Raw genomic sequence first — 24,220 nt, forward strand, 5'->3', positions numbered from 1 at the left:
TCTGGACCCTTACACTTAGTTGGTATGGTGCATCTCCACCTCATGCATCACAGCTATTCTCAGATATATGCCTTGTGACCTAATTTGTTTGTTGTGATTTGTTTCAAACCACGGTGGCTTGAAAAAAGTGACACTACAGTTATAAACATTTCTTTCAAATTGCTGTGGCTATAGCCAATGACAGGAGGGGTGAAATGTTATGTCCTCCTTGTACTCATAGTCTACATATTGATCAAGGGTGACTTGGAGCACATCACCTATTAGCCATCTTACCATTAACATCCACAAGCATTTTTGAGTCACAGAATCAATATACCAGTAAAATCTCTCAGTGCTTGGAAGGTGCCTTATCAACTTTAAGTAGTCATACTTAATTAAACAGAAGCTGGAGCTCAAATTACCTAAGAAGGTGAAGCAATTGCCAATTTTTATGTTGTGTAAAAACTTTAAAAAGAATTTCCTTTCACCCTTCTGCTCCCTTACAAACAGCAGATGTTCTTCACTTGATAGTCCATCTTACATCCCATGTGAAGTGACTGTGGTATGTTAATGAATATGGATTCTCTTTTTACCCTCATACAGGAACACCATAACTGCTTACATTTCACAGATGAAAACTGGGACATATGTGGCCAAGCAACATCAGAGTATGGTCAAGAAGAAGTTAGGAGAGGCAGTCTATTGGGAAAGGCAAGATTCTTTTTCCTCCACTTTTCTCCCTCCTGTTGAGTTAACTGAGTGTCAAAATACTTTTGCACTTTGAACTGAGTTTGAGCAATTGAGGACAAAGGGGGAAAGTGGGAGGAGGAGAGAGAAACTGGGACATTTAAAAGTAGCTGGAAAGGTGGATTAATTGGGACTGTCAAGGGGAATTAAACACATTGGGGGAATGGTGACACCAGTTGTTTCAATCTCCCTAATGATAGGGTTGTCCCTGATCCCAACCATTTGCAACTTTCAATGTCAAGCCCATCCTAATAACAGCTAAATCTTATGCTGCAGAATTCTTGATAGATGTCACTCCTCCCACTTTGTTACGTCTAGGGCTAGAGTTATGCCATTTTGAACAATAGGTGAGGGAATCTCAGTATTGAACTTTTCTTAAACAACTCCTCCTGCACTTAGAAAATCAGCATGCATGGGGAAGAACTCTTTATTAATCTTAATGATATGTTTACATTCTACATGCAGGAGTCTTTTGCTGTGGGATTATTCAGACACACTATCTCTAATGCAGGATGATATGGTACATCTAGGAAAAGTTATATCTCCGGGGTCTCTAGATGGTTTAGGAGATAACCTCCATTACCCCATATCCTTGGGCACTGTGAGGGAAATGATAGGGTGAAAGGCCAAACATGTCCAGTGGAGAGAGTTCCTCAGGTGTGCTGCATGCTGCTGCATATGTGAGTGGCTGTCATTCCAAAGTCATGGTCTTTTGATTACTCTCACATTTTTCATTGGCACACCTGTAATTTTGTTGTTCAGTGGTTTGAAGACAGAATGCTATTGTTGCCGTATAGTATTTTTATCTAATAACCACCTTTTTACAATCAAATATAAAAGAAGCAGAAAACAAGCAGTGCCCCTTCGATCTTGCCCTGAAAACTACATGAAGGCAAGGTAGGTCTAAAGAGAAATGAGGTTATTTTCCAGTCATCTAGATTTGTAGCGACAGATGAATCTGCTAGAATAAATGCAGGTGAAACAATGATGTCATTCAGTCCTTTTCACAACACTACTCTGCCAATAAACTGCCTAAACTGTAAGAACACCAAGACCTTCCTGCTGTGATAAAAATAACCGAACAGGGCCATCTGTACTTTGCTCTTTTCAGGGAGGAGCAGGAGACACAATTGCCTGCTCTTTTAATATCATGAAATGGTGCATTTCTTCTCTCCGAACCAAAATGACAACCACCCCAAAGACCTCCTCTATGCTTTGGAGTTTTGAAAGATTTCATCACAAGATTTAAAGATATTGCAAATGACCACGTGATTATTTATTTATTTAAAAGGAGCATCATGTATATGTAGAACTTGTTATATATGCATTCACGACATTGGAAGCTCTTCAGTGAAAGAATGGGAAAAATGTGGGACGAAGTCACCAAGGCAGTGCAAATTATTTTCAATGAGCTGTGTGATTTCTGAATGTTCCTTTCGGTGGGATGCTTCCCCAGGTGTGCTCTGGAGGTGGCACCTCCCACATAGCACAGAGAAGGTGCAAGCACCAGCAGAGATCTTGTGTCTGCACAGTGCCAGCAGTTTCTTTTCCTTCAGAATTACGCAGAAGTGTTAGGTGTAACAGCATGTGGTGTCAGAGATGTGTGGCCTTAGCCTGAAACTACATAAAGTACAAAGAGAGGCTCTCTTGGATCAGATCCCCCTACTTTTCTAGCGCAGCATTCTCTCCCCACAGTAGGAAACCAGTGGGAATGGAGTGCCTTTGCAAGACAAGAGGGCAGTATACACCCTCCACTCATGTTCTCCAGCAATTGGTATAGAGAAGAATACTTTAATGCAGATCATGGAGGGAATTATATCCATTATGACAAGCAGCCAGTGATTGGTCCATCCATGAATTTCTCCAGTCCCCTTTTAAGGATCACACCTATTTTGTGATAAAGAATTCTACAATGTAACTATATGCTATGTGAAGAAGTCATTTTAAAACTATCTTTCCTGACTGTCCCAATTCGTTCAGCTCTTTTGGATGACCCTGGTTCTAGAATTTAGAGAAAGGAATAAAAATGCCTCTCCCTCTCATTTTGCCATGCTGTTTGTTGTGTGCCTTCAAGTCATTTCTGACTTATGGTGAATTATCACAAGGTTTTCTTGGCATGATTGTTCCGAGGGGATTTGTCTTTACCTTTCTCTGAGACCAAGAGAGTGAGATTTGCCTAAGGTTACTCAGTGGGTTTCCATAGATGAGCGTGGATTTGAATACTGGTCTCCAGAGTCAAAGTCCAACTCTCAAATGACTACACCCATGCTGGCCCTTGCTTTTCCCAGACTGTATATATTTTGTAAGAGCCAGCCTGGTGTGTAGAGTTGAACATTGGACTATGGACTTATACACCAGGAAAATTGAGGGTTGAAACAGCAATCATCCCATGAAAATCACACAATCACAATTAACATTTCACATATCACGATTAAAGTGCCATTATCCCAGAAATAACAGGTAATAAACAGCAACAAATCATTCACAGGGAAATCCCATGAATGATTTGTTGCTTTATTGGCTGTTTATTGCATATTTATTCCTGAGATATGGCTCTTAATCACATGTGTGTGAAAATGTTAATTGGGACTTTATTTTCATTGGATAATTGCTGTTTAAACCCCTGATTTTTCCTGTGTGTGAAAAATCCTATGACTCTGAAGATAAGAGTTTGAATCCCACCTCAGCCATGGAAAACCACTGCATGACCTTGGGTATGTCACAACTCTCAGTCTCTGAAGATGGCAAAGCCAAATTCCTTCTGAACAAATCTTGCCAAAATAACCCCCCAAATCCATGATAGGTTTGCCCTAGTGTACTATAAGTTAGAAATCACTTGAAGGCACACAATATTCAAACATTATTTTATACACATCTGTCATGTCCCACCATCATTTGCCCTTTTCCTACAGAAAAGCCTATTCCTCATACAGTAACCTTTCCTCATAAGGGAGTCCCCCCCCCCATGGCACTTTATATTTATCTTCTGTACGTTTTCTAGCTACAGTCTTCCCTCCCCAATTTTTGAGCAGCCCAAAATCACAGATTGCTCTCTAGGTCTGATCTCAGCTTGTGACCATATTGAGGACCTTTAGGGAAGGAATCGCAAACAAAACTGCCAATGGTATACACTATTGGCAGTTTTGTTTTCGATTCCTTCCCTAAAGGTCCTCAATATGGTCACAAGCTGAGATCAAACCTAGAGAGCAATCTGTGACTTTGGGCTGCTCAAAAATCAAAAGCTTCTCCAGGCACAGCAGAGAATAGGGTCTATGACACCCGTTCTTGTAACAAGCACCTTACCCTTCTTCTTGTGCTTGGAGAATAGAGAAGTATTTTCTCCACTTTCAGACTTCAGTTCCTTGCTCTTTAGAATTGCTTCCGGTTTCTAGCACCATCCACTACTCCATGTCTTCTAGGCCAATCTTTTTCATCCTTATACACCCCAGAAGCCTATTCACCCTGAACAATTATAGTACTACAGTACTAGAACTGCCATGGCAGCATCCTATGGTGAGGCATCAGAGAGCCCCCTGGTTGAGAATTCTACATCCTCTTCCCTAAAATGCAAATCCTAAAATTACATGTGATGTTGCCATGGCAGTTAAAGTGGAACACAGGGCTACAATTGTGTAATGTGAAAGGCTGGATTGCAGCTCCCAGAACTCTGAGCTACCATCTTCCCAGCTGGATTACTGTACTGTGATGTTTCATGAGCTGCCAGTGAAACTGGTTCAGAAGCTTCAACGAATACCAGATGCAATTGCCATCCAGTTAGTGCCCTATTCATTTCCGGAATTTTTGGAATTCATTATTTTTGGGATGAGGTAAAAGCTGAGGTGAGAGCCAGTGTGGTATAGTGATTTAAGCATTAGACTGGGACTCTAGGAAATCTAGAGTCTGGATTCTAGACCACTGGGTGACCAAGGGAAAGTATCAATCTCTCAGTCTAAGAATAAGCAATGATAAATCCACTCTGAACAACTCTTGTCAAGAAAACCCTATGATAAGGTTGCCATAGGGTTGCTACAAGTCAGAAACAATTTGAAGGCACAAACTGCAGCAAAAGCTGAAGCAATTAGACATTGACAAAATTGGCCTACCCACTGATCTCCCTGGAAATTAGTAAAGTTCCTCCAAACCAAGGGGTGAGCAAATGCAGGTCTCTATCAGCACAAGACATCCTAGCCAATATTTAAGAATGCTGGGATCAAAAATATCTCAAGGGCCACATGTTGGCCACCCATGTTTTAAAGAGACCCAGAGACATCACACTGTCTATATACAAACTCCATACACACATGACTTTGATTTTGCTGTGCTTCTTTCCTATCTCTTCTCTCTGCCACAAGATTTCCCCCCTGCTATCTGGCCTTTGCATGTCTCCCTTTAGCATCAAGTTCTCTGATCATGAATTAGTCCTTCATGGTTCCTAAGAATTAGTAGACCATTATAGTGCTAAAAGTTATGTCACTTTCATTTGCTGCTGCTCCTTCTTCCCCTCAGATATGCTGTTCTACAGTTTGTCACCAAGCATCTTGTGGTTCCAGGAATGGCTCTGCTGAATGACCTTACTGGTGTGGAACACACTTGCAGAAATCTCCCCTCATCTTCCTAATTTTTTAAGGGTCAATTCACCTGAACTAAGCTGGCCCTCGGCACATGAAAAACAAAAGGAATTGGGGCTGGCTGTGTGATCAAGAAGACAACCATATTTTGCCATCAGATTACAACGTGCAGTGAAGTGGAGAACATTAGTTTCTGGCACTAATTTTTGGAGACATGATGGACTAAGAAGAAACAACTTCAAAATATAGCTATGTTGGATTTCCCAAGAAATCTTTTCACTCCTTCATTCTCTGCAGTTGTGCCCCTGGTACCATCCACAAGTGGCATTTCAGGAAAGCAGAAGGCACTTCCAGCAAGATGGGATGTCCTTTTTTTGTCTGTCTCACAGTAGGTACTCCAAACAACATTCAGTGAGCAAAAATGGGCCCCCTGACATTAACTGGAATTAATTTTCAGCCCCCAAAGTGATTTTTCTAGCTGAGTTCTTTTTCTCTGTTTTTTTTGGGGGGAGGGGAGGGAGGGGTTTTTCCCAGGCAATCCAGGATGGCATGAATATGGCCTACAAGTTACAAAATTCCACCCCTTGGTTATTAGAACCTAGCCTACCATCTTTTTCTGTGCTCTTCTTCAAAGCACAGACTGTAGCTGTTTTCCAAATTCAGTTAGAAAAAGGAACATGCAGAAATATGATAATAATAATAATAATAATAATAATAATAATAATAATAATAAATATTTATTTATATCCCGCCTCTTCCGACTGAGGATCGAGGCGGGTACATATTTGATGGCATGTAATTAATAATTTACTAAGTACCTGCCTTTTACAGGTTTCTTTCCCTAATGTGATCACACATACAAAATGAAGGCAGAACATGAATCTTCCAAAATTGCAATGGTAAGATTATAGTTTCAAAATTTTCTTGGCATCCTTTATTTTTTACCAATATCTATTGACAACAACACAACATCAATTACATAGATACATGACATACTTTTGTGTAATGTACAGGCTAACTCCGCTCCAGGAACACAAACCTTCAGCAGAGTTGATCACAGTACATAACTGTTGTCAGGACTGCAGAGGTTTTTTTCCAGTTACACAGTATAGTTATGAGTCCAAATAATTCACCCATTGCAAAAGCCTTCATCCCATTTGTCAGCAACTCAAAACATACTATTTTCCCTGGTGTCAACCCTTGTTATTTTCCCACACCAAGCTACAGCTTCTCACAAGAGCAACCTTGGTAATTTGTAGCTCATACTTCATACCCACACATCTGCTCCTTACTCCATGCCATAAATTATACACTTTTCCCTCCCAGCATCACCAATAGGATAACATACTCCATTTCTCCACATTAACACACATATGCTCAAGCACAGCAATTAAGCATGGCAGGACTATGTCTGGACCATGATCCTGACATCTTGTCTACTATGTGATCACCCATGGCCAATTCAGAGTATTCAGAAAAGCAATAACTAGGAAAATCAATTGTGAGTGTGAATAGCCACGCTCTGTGAGCAGTGCAGAAATCTCCAGCTTGAGTTCTCAAATGGAAATGAGCAACTAGTTTGATACAGCCCTTACTTAGTTCCATTTCTTATAACGATACGTTGTTTGTAGATTTGCATACAAAAGCAATCCCTTTGAATGCAAGTCAAGGTGGTAGTGGCAAGTAATCACAGGACAATAATATAAGTGCCTTCTATATATCCAGCCATGGACTTTACTGCATGAACCCCACTCTTGCCATTATCACATTAGGGAAAGGAAACACATATGCACTAGTTCAGAAGCAGTCTTTATCGCATGCATATTCAGTTGTGGGACTACAGTTGCTGCAGCCATGGATGGTCCTCCACTCTCTTTCCCAGACTGCTCCTTAACTCTGCCTCTGTGCCTACATGCGCTGTTATCAGCACTTGTTATCAGCTTCGGCTGATATGCCAGCTGCGCCCTTTACTGGAAGTAAGGGACCTTGAGACTGTAGTACATACACTCGATTTCTGTAATGCACTCTACATGGTGCTACCCTTGTGCTTAGTTTGGAAGCTTCAATTAGTACAGAATATGGCAGCCAGGCTGGTCACTGGAAAATCTAAGAGTCACCACATAACACCCATCTTAAAGTCACTCCTCTGGCTGCCTTTTAGCTTTCAGGCACAGTACGAGGTGTTGGTTATTACCTGTAAAGCCCTACATGGCTAGGATCCAACCTATCTAAGGAATCGCCTACCTCCGTATAATCCACCCCACACTCTCAGGTCTTCTGGGAGGAATTTATTGCAGCGAAAAAAGACCAGATTGGCTGCAACCTCCCAGAGGACATTCTCCACAACTGCTCCCAGATTGTGGAATGACTTGCCAGAAGAGATCCGTCAAATCACCAACCTGGATAGCTTCAAAAAAGCAATTAAGATGGATCTTTTCCGGCAGGCCTTTATGGAATAGTTTCCACCCAGCATGCTGCATATTTTATATTATGGTACTTTCGCTTGTTGTTTTTGATTTTAATAGTTTATTTAATAGATTGATTTTAATAGTAATATGTTTAATTCTTTTCTAAGGGGGGGGGGGTTATGATATATTGTATTGCGTATCGGATGGTTTTATACTGTAAGCCATTCTGATGGCCTTATGGTAGAAGAGCGGGATATAAAGAAAAGTTTTATTTATTTATTTATTATGCTCTACCGAGCATGCTTTTCACTTTTTTATTTCTCTTTTTAACACAATTTAGCAACTATGGCAATGTGATTTAGTGGGTGGGGGAAAGAAAAGGAAAGAAAGTGTAAAAAGGAGAAAACCAGCCTAGATTGGGACTAGCAAAGAGCAGGGAGGAGAGGGAAAGAGGAGTAGACTGAGAATATATGGCTGTCCATCCCAGAATTGCAGCTTGAAACTTATTGCACAGGAGGGCTAATGCAACAACAGCATGATCAGCAACTACTGATGTGCTTTGCCTGACAATTAAAATGTGTGCCACAGCCATGAGTGGACTACAGACCAGCCACATATCAGTCACACTATCATCCAATAAAGTTCCACCATAGACACTACTATCTTGCTTCAAATGCACTTTTCTGCCCTCATGCGATAATCTATCTGCAGTTTTGCCCACCTTTGATTACCAAGAAGAAACTAGGATGGGATTCAAAGGAACAGCAGCAATGAGAATGCACCACAGCAGCAATGAGGATGCCATAGATAGACCATATGAATCACCCAACTATTTCTGAAGAGCCTGGGAAAGAGGATTCAGCACTTGGCAGGGTCAGTGCCTCCTGGCTAGAGCCTGTAAAATGCTTTTTGTTTTGTTTTTTAAATTAAAAGCTTCAAGACTAGCTTATAATGCTTAAAGCCATTATTACTCTAATTGAAACATCATTCCATTCTGGGAGCAACATCAAACACTTCCTTTTATCAGGCTGCCTTTAGATATTATGAAGGCTAAACCAAGATAGTGTCATCTTTGGGGTAAGAAACACCAAAAATTTGTTGGCTCCAAAGAATACATGCATGTGTGGGATTCTTTCCACCCCTTTTGATACAGGTCAGTGATTCCATTAATGTCACATGATAAGAAAGTCAGAGCCTTAATAATGGAAAGATCACATGTCCTGGGAAAATTAATTCACATTTTAATTTAAAACATGAGTTCTTTTTCCTTCTTCTTTATGAGGGGATAAAAAATTCTCTTCACTTTAAAGCAACACACAATGTAGTGTATGGAATAGTAGCTCAGTTCCTGAATATACAGTGGGGCAAAAAAGTATTTAGTCAGCCACCAACTGTGCAAGTTCTCCCACTTAAAAAGATGAGAGGGGCCTGTAACTGACATCATAGGTAGACCTCAACTATGAGAGACAAAATGAGAAAACAAATCCAGACAATCACTTTGTCTTGATTTGGAAAGAATTTATTTGCAAATTATGGTGGAAAATAAGTATTTGGTCAATATCAAAAGTTCATCTCAATACTTTGTTATATATTTTTTGTTGACCATGACAGAGGTCAGATGTTTCCTATAAGTCTTCACAAGGTTGCCACACACTGTTGCTGGTATATTGGCCCATTCCTCCATGCAGATCTCCTCTAGAGTAGTGATGTTTTGGGGCTGTTGCTGGGCGACACGGACTTTCAACTCTCGCCTAAGGTTTTCTATGGGGTTGAGATCTGGAGACTGGCTAGGCCACTCCAGGACCTTGAAATGCATCTTACAAAGCCACTCCTTCATTGCCTGGTGTGCTTGGAATCATTGTCATGCTGAAAGTCCCAGCCACATTTCATCTTCAGTGCCCTTGCTGATGGAAGGAGGTTTGCACTCTAAATCTCACAATACATGGCCCCGTTCATTCTTTCCTGTACACGGATCAGTTGTCCTTGTCCCTTTGCAGAGAAACAGCCCCAAAGCACAATGTTGCCACTCCCATGCTTCACAGTAGCTATGGTGTTCTTTGGATGCAACTCAGCATTCTGTGTCCTCCAAACACGACGAGGTCATTCACTAGGTCCGCAGGTCATTCACTAGGTCCTCCCGTGTGGTTCTGGGATTTTTGCTCACCATTCTTGTGATCATTTTGACCCCACGGGGTGGTGAGATCTTGCGTGGAGCCCCAGATTGAGGGCGTTCATCAGTGGTCTTGTATGTCTTCCATTTTCTAATTATTGCTCCCACAGTTGATTTCTTCACACCAAGCTGCTCATCTATTGCAGATTCAGTCTTCCCAGCCTGGTGCAGGTCTACAATTTTGTTTCTGGTGTCCTTTGACAGCTCTTTGGTCTTCACCATAATGGAGTTTGGAGTGTGACTGTTTGAGGTTGTGGACGGGGTCTTTTATACTGATAAAGGGTTCAAACGGGTGCCATTAATACAGGTAATGAGTGGAGGACAGAGGAGCCTCTTAAAGAAGAAGTTACAGGTCTGCGAGAGCCAGAAATCTTGCTTGTTTGTCGGTGACCAAATACTTATTTTCCACCATAATTTGCAAATAAATTCTTTCCAAATCAAGATAGGATTGGATGTCTTGATTTGTTTTCTCATTTTGTCTCTCATAGTTGAGGTCTACCTATGATGTCAATTACAGGCCCCTCTCATCTTTTTAAGTGGGAGAACTTGCACAATTGGTGGCTGACTAAATACTTTTTTGCTCCACTGTATTTTAGAAAAGATAAAAGAGCTCTGAAAATTGGTATATATAACTTATTCAGTAATTTTGTTGCAATGTACTGAATAAATATAAATTTGGGAAGAATTTCCCAAATGTAATATTACATAACACAATAGGCTAAAATTAAGCATCAAAGGCTGTAACCCTATACACCCTTACATAGAAGTAAGCTCTACTGAACTCAGTGGGACATTTTTTGGTGGATGTATATAGAAATGCATTATAAATCTCTGTTAATATTAAACATTGCAAGTCAGATCTCACCCATCCATCCATAACCTTGGTTAGACTGTGTCCATTGAACTGTAAGGAATGAATGTCTGCATATTTCTAAGCTGAAAATGCTAACAAAACTTAACAACATATCCTGCCATGGCAACTGCATTTAATAATAATAATAATAATAATAATAATAATAATAATAATAATAATAATAATAGGATTTATTTATATGCCGCCCAATCACTGGGAATACGGGCGGCTTACAACAGAGAGGATAATAGACGGTTCCCTGCCCTCAGGCTTACAATCTAAAAAGACACGACACAAAAGGAGAAGGGAATGGTGGTGGGAAAGGGGATGAGGTCCAGTGCTTATTCTCTCTCTGAGGCCTGGACCAAGGCAGATGGACTGGAGGGAGGGCTCCTCTTCTTCAAGCTAGCCCTGGTGGAGCTGGGCCTGCCTGGTCAACTTCCTCATAGGCCAGAAGATGACAGTTATGGAGGGAGGAGTCTCTTCTTCCAGGCTAGCCCTGATGGAGCTGGGCCTGCCTGGTCAACTCCCTCATAGGCCGGAAGATGACAGTTATGGATGTAATTTGTGATGGTCCTATAGACAATAAATATCACCATCCCATTGATATCAGGGAGAGCAGTCATGGCTGGTGCTCACATCCCTGATGCGTCCCCAACCTGATGGCTGCATGTTTGGTACTGGTTTGAGCAGACCCTATACATGCATAACTGATAGGCTTAGGCTTCCTAATGAAATGAAATGAGACTTACTCATGTGTTGCTGGATACATAATATGGAGCTGGCATACTAGTCCTGAATGCACTGCTGCTGGGATGTATACAATCCTGCTCACCCTGATCACTCCTCAAGACCAGCCCTACCATCAGGTAGAGAGAGCTAGTTCTGGACAGCATAAAAGGATATCATATTAGTTTAGTATGAATGTTTTTACTGCCAGAGACAATGGAGAGAGAGTCGTGCAGGTCTTGTAGGTTCATGTGAAAAAATAACTTGGCTGGCTTTGTCAACTGTGCACTTCAGTTTGGGAGAGGGGTTTTTGCCATTTGCTGTTCCATCTTAGGCATTTAAATGTCATAGGCTATCCCATCACCCATGCAAAAAGGTGGGAAAACCATTTTTAAGGTAATTTCCCTGGGGCTATCAATATTCATGCATGATGATCAACCTTTTGCCTGATTTTGGGCATATGTTGTACTATAACTAGATGGAGACAATGGGCCAGAAAAAGGAAGCTACTAAATGACTACTTTTAAATAGACTCAAAATAAAGTATCTGTGTGCACCCCGTGTGGTAATATGCAGTGTGTGACATTTCAATTGACCACAGGAACAAGCAGTTCACATTATGTTTAATAAGTCCCCTGACAAACAGTAAAAAGGACTTCAGTGCCTCATTGATGCTGTGCGACTGGTACACGCTTTCAAAGGTTTAAAGACCTTTTGCTTTTTTGGCTGCGCTCCTTATTTAAATTAATGAAAATGGGCTCAACTTACAAGAATAAAAAGGCTTTTAAATGCTGATTAAAAATTAAATCAGCTGTCTGTTATCCCCAGGGGGTCTTGTTTTAAGAGCTGTAATTCAGCTGAAAGTCAAACAAGTAATCTTTTTAACACAGATAATTCTTGTGCTGGAAAGAATTTATTGAAATTGTTTCTTAGCTCTAAAATGAACAAACTTCAAATACAGAGGTAATAATGAGAATGCAGATTTCTTCTCCCAAAAATGTTTGTAGGGTGAAAGAACTTTAGACATATTTGAAAAGGGCTTGGCACTCTATGGTCCATTCTTAAACAGAAATTGTTGCAAGGATTTAATGAACTAATATACTGTGATTTGCAATGTCCCTCTTCCTATTTGGCAGTGCACAATTTATTTACTTCCATGGAAAGATTCTGTAATTCACCATATTTTAGGAACAGAGGGCAATATTGCTATCTATAGAAGGTGGTGGTGGAAGTATAACAAATTCTAGTTTTAGTTGGGAAGCAAGGTAAAAAAGAGAGAAAGGAAATGTGACTGGCACAAGAAAACAAAATTTGGCCATGAGATGGATGTGTTGCAAGAGTCTCTTGGTTGTTTATACCGTCACAGTCAAGTGCCTATGTCTTGTGACTCAGTAATAATGGTACTTTTGGAGTGGCCACATGACCCTAGGAAATGGCTGTCATTATCTGTGTGTCAGCGTTAAATGGGCATTCATCTTTAAGCCAGGCATGTGACTTGGCTTGAAACATGTTCTGGCTATAGCCAATGAGATTGAGCACAGTTCCCCTTTTCAGACTCAGAAATGCTTACTCCTAGAGTTTACAAATGAAAGGAATTAAGAATAACCATTTCACTTCGGCCTGAGAGTTCATCCCACTCAGCCATGCTGAACGGACTCTTTCTCTCCCAAGCAAAAGTAAATTTCACAACACCATTTCACTTGTCAGCATTGCAAACTTTGAGAGTCTGAGAATGGGCCTAGCAAAACATCTGCCTGGGATCCTTCACAGAGGACAGAACCACTTTCAACCAGTTTGATTTAAATGGCAGTGCCAGGTCCCATCTGAACTACATTTATGAATGGGAAGGGCAGATTATGATCTACGGAAAAGCAAAGTTGTACATTGATACACTGTGTTGTATTTTATCATTGAGGGAATAAATGTTGGCCTGCTCCAAAAAGGGAATTTAGCCAAGCTCAGGCTTTACAATGCACTGCTATACAAATATTGTATCTGCCTTTCTGTTGTTATCTGCCCTTGAATCGACCTCAACTCATGGCGACCCTGTCAATGACACATCTCCAAGATCCCCTATCTTCCACTTTTCTGCCTAGATTCTACTAGCCCATGCTTGTGTCCCCGCTGATTGAAATATAAAAATTTTAGGAAAGAGTTACCTACTGGTGTGGAGTGATGGCTGGCTGCTCTGCCCCTGTGCAATATTTTAGCTTTCTAGTTAGAAGGAAGTAACTTTAAGAGACTCGTCAAAACTGTAGTCTAATTCCAATAAATGCTTCTGCATTCCACTTCACACTAACTTTCCATCAGGGGTCATTATTATCAAGAGAAGTAGATTGTGTCTATGATAAATTTAGACCCCTGAATAATATGTGCCTTCAGGAGTGACATTTTAAATTGATTTTTTCCAGACTGGCACAGGTCACTGTTTTATACCAGTTTACTCACCCTAAACAAAATTTAAACAAATAGAAATGAACTGGAACAGAGTTTAGTTATGAGTACTTGCTGCAGTGTCTTTTGACAGTTTGGGGGCACTGTTGTGCTTGCTTCTTATCTTGAAAAGCTCTTTTGCTAGATTTAATGTAAAGGATCACAGAGTTAAAGAGAAAACAAAAAGATGGCAATGGTTAAGATTTGTGATCCAGCAGTAAAGCCACTGAAGGACAGTCACAATTTAATTCAGGGAATGTTCAGAAGCAAATCATGTGTTGCAGAGAAGTTTGAAGCACCTTAGATACTTTTCTAAGGTAGAAATGCCTAAAATTTTTTATTTTGTTTATATTATTTCACTGAACCAATCTGATGGTTCCTGTGACTCTCCTGGACTAATACATTGATATGAATGCAGCTTTATTTTTTAATATGCACATATCTCACAATTTTGTGATCTAGTACTGAGCTGTATAAAATAATAATTAAAGATGCATGATCAAATGTGTATTTTGGTTTAAGCACTGTCTTGCTTTAACCTAGGTGTAAACTGTCTTTGGTCCCATGTCAGGAGAAAGGCAGGATGTTAATTAAAAATGAAATGAAATCCATACACACACACACATATATATGTATATATGTATGTTAGGTCAATGGTGTACTAGAAATTCTTAATTTAGGAGAATTATGTGGTATGATTTTTCTTTTTCTTTAAAAAAATATATATATACAGATGTAGAAATGGGACTGAACAGACTTATAAATGGTCACTTGTAAGACTGAAATGCATTACAAAGTTTGGCCTTCCAAATGTTTTGACTCTGTCTCCCAGAAGCCCCAGCCAGTTTGGTCAACAGTGAGGAATTCTGGAAGCTGATGTCCAAAATATTGGGAGGACCAAAATTTGGGTATCACTGTCCTAGATTCTAGGACTTGAGTATGCTCCAAAGTCCTTTGCAAATTGCAATAACCCCATGACACCCAGAGGTGATGGAATTAACAAATGCAACAGCATTGAAAATGTTACTAGAAGAGAGGAAGCTTGAAAAATCACAGATCTAAAGTCACTGATATTTTTATAATCAGTTTCTAAATCTTCTCAGTAGCTAAATGGGGAAATGGTTGGTAAGTCCACACACCACACTATGGCGAAAATATGGGGCTACAAATGTAACAAAGTGTGGTTAAGAGACAGTATACTACAGTGGATTTAAGAAGGTTGCACCAGGACTTGGGAGATCCAGGTCCTAGTCTGCTCCAGTGATGGACTTTCAACAAGTCACATCCTCTCAATCTCACCTGCCTCAAAGTTCTGTTATGGGGATAATGTAAGGAGAAAGAGAGCCATCTGTCTTTCCTTGAGCTAATTGGAAGAATGGCTAGATACACATGAAATAAAAAAATAAATACAAAAAAACCTTTTTATGCTGTACTTCCTATGCTGCTGTGGAACCCTGTTCTCCAATCTACAGTTCCCATGCAGGTGAAGAGTTGATGCATGTGGGTTCTGTATATGTGAATGGCAGGTCTCAAAAAACCATCTACTTCTGTAAATATACATGGACTATGCTGACCATGATGGAGGATGGGGATATCAGTAGCTACTAGCCATGATAGATAACTTTTCTCTTGAGTGACATAGCATTATGCCTTTGTATAACAAATGATGGGGAAAGGAAGCAAAAGGGTCCAATTGCAATCATACACTCCTTATAGTAATCTCAGAGGCACCTGCTTTGGACCCTATGGGAAAGAATTCTAGAGTAGATCAGATGTCGGTTTGATCCAATATGGTTCTTATGTTCTTATAAGAGTCTAATGAAAAACATGTCTTCTTTCCTTCTGTATAGCTGGGAGATTTTTTTTTTAAATAGCAACATCAGTATTGGGAGGATGGAGATAGGCTGTAGGAACACAAACATTTGGTGTCAAGTTGTAGCAATGTGTCTGCTGTAAACAATGCAATAAAACTTTGTTGGGAAAGGATGGGATGCTGCTCTAGGCAATGGCTGCCTCCCCACAACAGGCAAGTTAAGCATCAGCTGCTTCCAGGATACCTTACTGAACAGCAAGAGACAAAGGGAAAGCAGATAAGCCCTGCCTCAAGCATGTTTAAAAAGTATAGATCTAGATGTTTGACCATCAAATTGAAAATCTTAAGAAGAGATTTGACAGCTGAATATGCTATTCAAATCTAAACCAGCCTTAAAGATGAGTCTCTTCTAGCAGACCTATCCAGATGATTTTTACATTGTAAATTTGAAATTATGAGTTTTTAAATATGGATTGTTTTAATATGTATGGGGCTCAATAGACCACCCCAAAAGGGTGGGCTGGAGCCACTAGTTTTTTCTCCTGAGGAACATTGTAGCAACCAAACCATGCAGTGTCCCTCCGCACAAAAAAGAACCTGCTAAAAGCACGCGCCGGGTGTCATGGCTGTGCCATTGGTGCACTGGTGTGTGTCCATGATGCAAGTGTGGTGCTGCAACATGCAGATGCTATGCCGCGCTTGCGTCATCATGGCACCCCCCATGTGGATGGGAGGCCACCATTATGGCGCCGCCGTCACTTTAGGATTCGAGAGTGTGCGGACACTGCATGCTCCTGAACCCTTGAATTGGCACCAGGACGGCACTTCCCGCAGTCTGTACTGGGCCTTCGTGTCTTGTTTGCTCTTTTAAACTGATATGTGTTTTTAACTGAGGTGCATTTGTTGGTTTGTTGTTATTCCCCACCTTGATCCATATGAACAGGCAGGTAAGAAATAACAACCACAACAACAACATGGAGGCTAATGACAGGAAAAAATTATCCTTGGGTGCATTTTGGAAGAACCTTCAAAGTGGTCTCTAGCACGTTCAAAATGTTTTTGTTCTGTCCCACCAGTATCACAGGTTCCTCTGGGGGGAACACAGGAGAGGACCTCCTCAGTGGCTGCACCCAAGCTCAGGAGCTCCCTTCCTAGAGAAGTTAGATGGGCACCCTCCCTACTTTATTTTCACAGAGAAGTAAAAAAAATCTCTTTAGACAGGGATTTGATGGTTGACTATATAAGGCCCGTCCCACCAAAATAATGTGCTAGATTGCTAATTGTGTGTGTGTGTGTTTTAATGATATATGTTTTTAAATCTGGTTTTAATTGTTTGATTATTTAATCTTGTTTTAACTTCTATATCTGGCGAACTTTAAGCAATGTGATTTTTAATCTGTTGTAAACTGCTTTGAATTCTGAACTGAAGGAAAAGGCAGGAGATAGATAGATAGATAGATAGATAGATAGATAGATAGATGATAGATAGGTAGATAGATATTGCAAGTCTTAACTGGTTGTTTTAATTCATATGTGCATATTGTTACTTTTGAATACAAAGTCTACTGAAACATGTTGATCTGCTTTTCTTTTTGGCAGCATAGAGTATCCCTATTCCTGACATAATAATTATGCCTCTGGTACCAAATTTTCTGTCATAGAATTAATGTCTGTGAAGAGCCCTACTTTGTTAACTGAGGCACCTATATTATTCTTATATCTATATTATTCTTATTCTTATTCATGACAAATTTAGAATCTCCCTATCACCATGGTCACTGGCAGTGCTAGCTAGTGAATTCTGGGAATTGTAGTTCACAAAAGTAAACTTCCCAAGGTTTGCATTTTAAAAAACATTTTCTTCCTAATAAATTTGTTACTCAGACAGTTGGGAGGCTTCACTGTTATAGCACAACAACACACAGATTGATTTTCCTGATAACCTTTAAGATTGCTTTTCTGAATTATAAATAAACCTAGAAGTGCTTTGTTTTCTTTGTAAAGATGCCCTTGTCTTTGAGTGTTCAAAATCAGCTCTGGGAACATTTCCTAGAACAAGATTAGAAGAACACTGTGCAAGTATACTTAGTTTGACATGATGAACATGCAGTGAATTCAGAACAGAGTCTCCTGAATATAATTTCAAAATATAAAGAGTTCTCATTATATAATGTAGGCATAAGATGTGCCAGAGAGAGGAATAATCTGTTAGGAAGAACAAGCCAAATCAATTAATTCTGTACACATGCTTGGTAAAGAGAGCTGATCTCTGCCAGACACCCTTGTGCAAAACTGATCCTCTAGACACATTTCAATCAGGTTTCAGGCTTGGCTTTGGAACAGAAACTTCTTAAGTAGGAAGACCTTAGCTGGCAAAGGGACAAAAGTCTCAGACTTTTTGAACGTTTTATGTAACATCTAAGATAGTGTTCTTCTGGAGAGGTGGCCTGGGTTGTGGGCTGGAGGTACCATGTTGTAGTGCTTCCACTCCTATTTTGATCATAAATTTTAAGTGAATTACCACTTAACTCCTTTGAAAGTTATGCTCTGGGATTCCATGGGGCTCTGTTTTAGTCTCCATGCTGTTTAACATCTATATATGCTCTCCCAAGCCAACGTTTGCAACTACAAATACCATGATCCCAGCCATGCCAGATGCAGGGGAATCCCAAAACTGATTGAGGTAATGATATCCTGCAACATTTAACAGATGAGAATGGGGGCACATGGGGTCAAGCAACATCAGAATGTGGTCAAGACAGCAAATGGGATTAATGAGAAAAAAAAACGCACAAGTTGGGAGAGGCTGCAGCAGATTGCTTTTGCTTGGGTTTACAGCAAAGGGCAAGATTTCGCCCCTTTTCTCCTTTCCCACAATAAATTGAGTGCAAACAATTTTTGCACTTTGAACTCGGTTTCCAGCAATGGGAGGTAGCTAAGAAAAAAAGAGGGGGGGGGGGGAAGGAGAGATAATTTTTTAAAAGCACCTGAAAAGGTGAGGTGACAGAGATTAATCAGGACTCTGGGATAATTGGAGCGTATGGGAATAAAAATACAAACAAATTTTATCCAAAAGAACCATGATATGTGTGTGCTTTGGAAGATTTTCAAACTGAAAACAGCACAGTAATTTTTAGAGAAAGGTGAAATGTGAAGAATAATTGCAATTAGCAGGTTAATTTAGGGCAGTTTGGTTCACTTTGAAACAGTTAGGGAAAAAAAAAGAATTCCTACTTGCAATATCTTATATATGCCTCTACCCAAGAATTCAAATAAGCCTGAAATGAGAGCTTTGGAAAGTTACTTTCTGGACTACTATTCATAAACCAGTGTGGTCACCCAACATGTTATCTACAAAACTCCAGTAATCCTAAAAGTATCTTTTCTAACTTGATCTGAAATATATACCTACCGAATCTAGCACATTGAATCTATCAGAAATATCAGCATATTCAAACACTCCAGCAAAAACTAAATTGGACCATAGGATGAAAACCAATCTGAAATTGTTTTTTTTTTAAAAATGATGTCTTAGCTTCTGCAAAATGGAGCTTATATACTGTATCAGAAGTTTGTCATGAGAAATGGATGATATAAAGAATGAAGCATTATAAACACAGAGCTTTAGGGAAATTCAGGATTGTAAAATTAAATTTTAAAGCCCAGCATGGAGAGATGAATATCTATTAAAATTGTACAGAAAAAGCATTTTTCCAGGGCACATGTATAAAATGCTTCTCTTGCTAGACCCCATGAGAGTAACTATCATAAAACAGAATAGAACTTTATTTTAAGCAGCTACATGTAAAATGTCATAAAGAGGGATTCTAATTCCACATTCTTCTTTTTTTTCACTCATTGCTTTATATATCTTCAGCACTCCAGGGAGCGTGACAAATCCACATAATGTCTCAGAGTGTTGAAATTTGCATTTGCAGCTCCAGTATAGTTGAGAGAAGTTTAAACACACACACACACACACACCAAACCACATAGCCACAATATACACATCTAAGAAGACTTAATTTTTTCCCCAAGGTGAATTTTAAGTTAATCACTAGGAATGACTTCAGAGCATCCATTTCTCCTCATTTCCTAATGCACCTGCAAGTGAGGAGAAATAATCTGAGGAAAAGCCTATAAGCCCCTTGCTCTATTATCCTGGCTCCAAGTTTCATCACAACCTCTGGCTGGTGTCAGAGGGCAGGAGGGTCAAGAACAAGCAACCTTAAGGCAAGGTAAAGGGAAAGGTTTCTCCTTTGACAAGGTTGTCAAGTCATGTCCAACTGAAGAGCCAGCGCTGTCAAAGATAACTGTGATCATGTGGCCACTGTTACCTTCCCACCAAAGTGGTACCTATTTCTCTACTTACACTTTTACATGCTTTGGAACTGCTAGGTTGACAGAAGCTGGGACTAGTGATGAGAGCTCACTCTGTCATGTGGAACTTGGGCTTCAAACTGCTGACCTCCTGATCTTGCAGTCGTTAGAGTCAGCATCCGCCCCCCATATTATTTTATTTGTTTTAGTAATACTATTTAAACAGAGCAAAGAAGAAACAAAAACAAGTAAACAAACAAACAAAAACACATTCGTACGACATTCATTTTATACTACTTGAGTTACATAGAACACAAACCATAAACTAACATTTGTGAAGACATATACATTCATTCCACATTCGTTACTTCCTTGTCTTTATCAGTATTTATTTTCTATAATAAAGGTTATCTCTAAATGAAATTTTCCTGTTTACTTTCCTATCTTTTTTTTAAAAAAACATAAATTTCTTTAATGTCTATAAATACATATTTTTTCTTTATATAGTTGAAACTACATTTTAATCCCCTTTCAATCTTGTTCTTACTCTATTTATCCTTTAGTCCGCTTTTAATCCCATAGTAGCTATTTCATCCCATTTCTGGGTAAAGTACTCAAGAACTTTTTTTCCAGCCGTCAATGTGTTTCCCAGATTGTACATTTTAAAGGCCATTTGTTAGTTTGTTCATTTCCAATATATCCATTAACTTTTAATAGCCGCTTGTCCATCGTTGGAATATCTTCTTGTTTCCACTGTGGGGCATGAACAATCCTTGCAGCAGATACCATATAAAATAATATCCTTCCATGCTCCCCCCAAATTTACATGTAGCATATTTAACAAAAATATTTTTGGCTTAAGCTTTATATTTTCTTTTAAGATCTTTGTTATTTCATAATGTATCTGTACTTAAAATTTCTTCGCTCTTTCACATGTCCACCACATGTGAAAGAGCGATCCTTTTTCTTTGGACCACTTCCAACATTTGTTGGATGAAGTAAGAAGTACAAACAACAACAACAACAACAACTAGCTAATATGTCATTTCTGTTATGAGTAAATTCTGATTTGATGTTTCCTCACTTTGCCTCTCCTACAGTCCTTAGAGGAGGAAGCAGTAAGAGACAACTAACATTCTGGAGACCATTTTTGTTCTACATCATCTGTTTGTGCTTCTAGGTTGCTGAAATGTTTTTACCTAGCCAAGCTGGGATGATCCCATGTCAAAATAAATAGTACTGTCAGATTGCCGTTCCTGAAAGTCTCTTTCCCCAGCAGTGCCACCCAAAGAAGGGGCAGCCCTTTCCCCAGGCCACAGCAACGAGGGAGGAGACTCTCAGCAGCCTCTGAGCAGGACAGCTCTTCCTCTGCCCAGAGGGGAAAGAAAGGGCAAGGAGGACCAACCCACTGTTCTCCTGGTCTTGCGCCTGGGCAAATGCTTCCTCCATTCCTCCCCAACCAGGGTGTCTCTGGGGCTCTCAGGGCTCTTCTCCACAAGGATGTTTGGGAACCTCTCTGGCTGCCAGCTTCTTCTGCTTTCCTCAGGATCCTCTGACCATCCAGGGAAAGCGGGCTCCTTCCGGCTCTGGGAGCCCAGACCAGGCCCAGCCTTGGGAACCTGGAGTTCGTTGGTGGACTGATCCAGCCACACAGGCAGAAGCCGGCCGCCCGGAGCCAGCACACGTGAGTGGAATCCACTGAAGGTCTCTGCCCAGCAGTGCCACCTGAACAAGGGGCAGCCTCTTCCCTTGGCCATGGCCACATGAGAGGAAACCCCTGGCTGCCTCTGAGACGGATGGGCTTTTCCTCCATTCAAAGGGAAAAGAAAGGCCTCATTCCTATTATCTTTTAAACCGGATTGTGATTTGGTATGAACTGGTTTAAAAGAGCATGGTTCCCACTTAATTCAAATTGCTGAAGCGATTCCAAAAAAAAAAAAAGGGGGGGGGCATGCTTTTGACTCATTTAACCCGCTTCAAAAAGATGCAGTTTTTCTGGTTCTTTTGGGCTGAATCGATTTATTCAGCCCAAGTGGGAACCATGCCAATTTGAATCCGGCCAGGCAGTCCCATGCTTCCCCAGCCTCTCCATCCCAGCCTTCCCTTGCCTCCTTCACGCCTTCTTCCATCCCAGCCTTCCCTGGCCTCCTTGCCTCCTTCCGTCCTCCGGGCTTCTCCATGTCCCCAGCCTCCTTCACACTGCCTTCTGTCCCCGAGCCTCCTTTCCCCCTTCCTCCCCCTGGCCTTCTCCATGTCCCCAGCCTCCTTGCTTCTTTCCATCCCAGCCTTCATGCTCCCGGCCTCTCCTGCCGCAAATGCGCTCTGCTGCTGAACTGATTCATCAATTTGGATTGGTTTACCGAAATCAGTGGAAACCAAATCAAGTGGGAATGAGGCCAAAGAAAACCTTGTGAGGCAGGACAAGGAGGTGCAACCTGCTGTTTCCACAGTGGGCACATGGGAAATTCCTTTTTCCATTTCCTCCCAAACAGACTGTCTCCCATGCTTTCAGAAGCATTTTTGGGAATCTCTGAGATTGCCAGCTCCTCTTGGTTTCCTGGAGATCTTCTGGCCACATGAAGACTCCTCTGGGAGCCAAGACCAGGCCCAGCCAGGGGTACAGCAGGCTGCAGCTCCTTCCTCTTCCTTGAAAGACATTGTTTTGGGGTGGAGGAAGAATTCATCCTCCTCAGAGGTCACTGGGGACCTCCTTCCTTGTGGTTGTGGCCATGGGAAGGGGCTGTCCCTTGTTCAGGTGGCATTGATGGGCACAGAGACCTCTGGGTACAGCAGGTCCCATTCATGTGTACTAGCTATGAGCAGCTGGTTTTTGCCTGTGTGGGTGGATTAGTCCACTGGGTCCCCAAGGCTGACTGTGTCCGATGAGCGGAGGTGATCATGATACCTCCACTGCCAGGTAAGGGAGATGGGGCTTCTGCTGAGAGGAAGTAAGTCTTGGTGGAGTTAGCATCCACTAGTTGCAGACTCAGACCCTGGAGCTTGGTGACAGAGCTTGGCAAACAGGTTTAGCTAACATGGTTGTTTTGTCTATGTGTGGTGAAAGAAGCAGTAAAAGATGAGTTTGGGATTCTGTGGGGTTAAAACTCTCCAGACTAAGAGAGTCTTTTGGTGAGAGTCAGTTGGGGAAAAGCTGGTTTCTTTGTTTGAGCTCAAGGGAGGCTTGCTTGTGTGTTCTTTAGTGTCTGTTGTTCTATTGCAGTTTGGGGACTTTTTGTCTGTTGCGTCAAGGCTGATTGTTTCTGTGAGCTGTGAGGAGGTGTGATAGCACTCTATTGGGTGTGTTCGCAGGTCTCACGGAGGCAGGGCTTCTGCTGAGAGGAAGTGAGGCAGAGACTTGGTGGACAGAGGAGCTAGCAGCTACTCTCTCTCTCTCTCAATCTCTCTGCACCTACAGCCCCAGTCCATGGAGCTTGTGGGGGTGGTCCAGAGTTCTCTTCAGTGCGTTCTTAAGACTACTGAGCATGATTAAAATGAGAAATAATATATATTTTTAAAATTTGTTTCCCGCCTCTCTATCAGAGATAATCGAAGTGGCTTACATATTAATACTCCGTACAAATCCCAGTATCCCCTACTCTCCCTCCCCTAAAACAAAATTAAACAATGAGACATTTAAATAATCCAACATAAGATAGTCCAATTAAAATAAACAATGAGGGATTAGGCACAGGGCAGTCGATGGGGTAAACATATTAGGTGTGTGTGTGGCCAGGATTGCTATTCGGGGAAGGCCTGCCAGAAGAGATCCATCTTTTTAAAGATGTCTAAGCTAGTAATAAGATGGATCTCCTCCAGTAGGCCATTCCATAGTCTGGGAGCGGCAGAAGAAAAGGTCCTCTGGGTGGTTGCAGCCAATCTGGTCTTTATAGGTTGCAATACTTGGGGGTGCAGGGTGGATTGTATGGAAGGAGGCAGTCCCTTAAATAGGTTGGAGTCAAGCCATGTAGGGTTTTAAAGGTCATAACCAACACCTTGTATTGCACCCAGAAACCAATAGGCAGCCAGTGGAGTGATTTTAAGACTGGCATAATGTGGTCACTTCTAGATTTTCCCATGACCAGCCTGGCTGCCATATTCTGCACTAGCTGAAGTTTTCGAAGTTAGCACAAGGGTAGCCCTATGTAGAGCACATTGCAGAAGTCGAGTCATGAGGTTCCCAGAGTGTTTACCACAGTTGCC

The sequence above is a fragment of the Sceloporus undulatus genome, chromosome 3, assembly GCF_019175285.1.
Source record: "Sceloporus undulatus isolate JIND9_A2432 ecotype Alabama chromosome 3, SceUnd_v1.1, whole genome shotgun sequence".
Classification (NCBI taxonomy): domain Eukaryota; kingdom Metazoa; phylum Chordata; class Lepidosauria; order Squamata; family Phrynosomatidae; genus Sceloporus; species Sceloporus undulatus.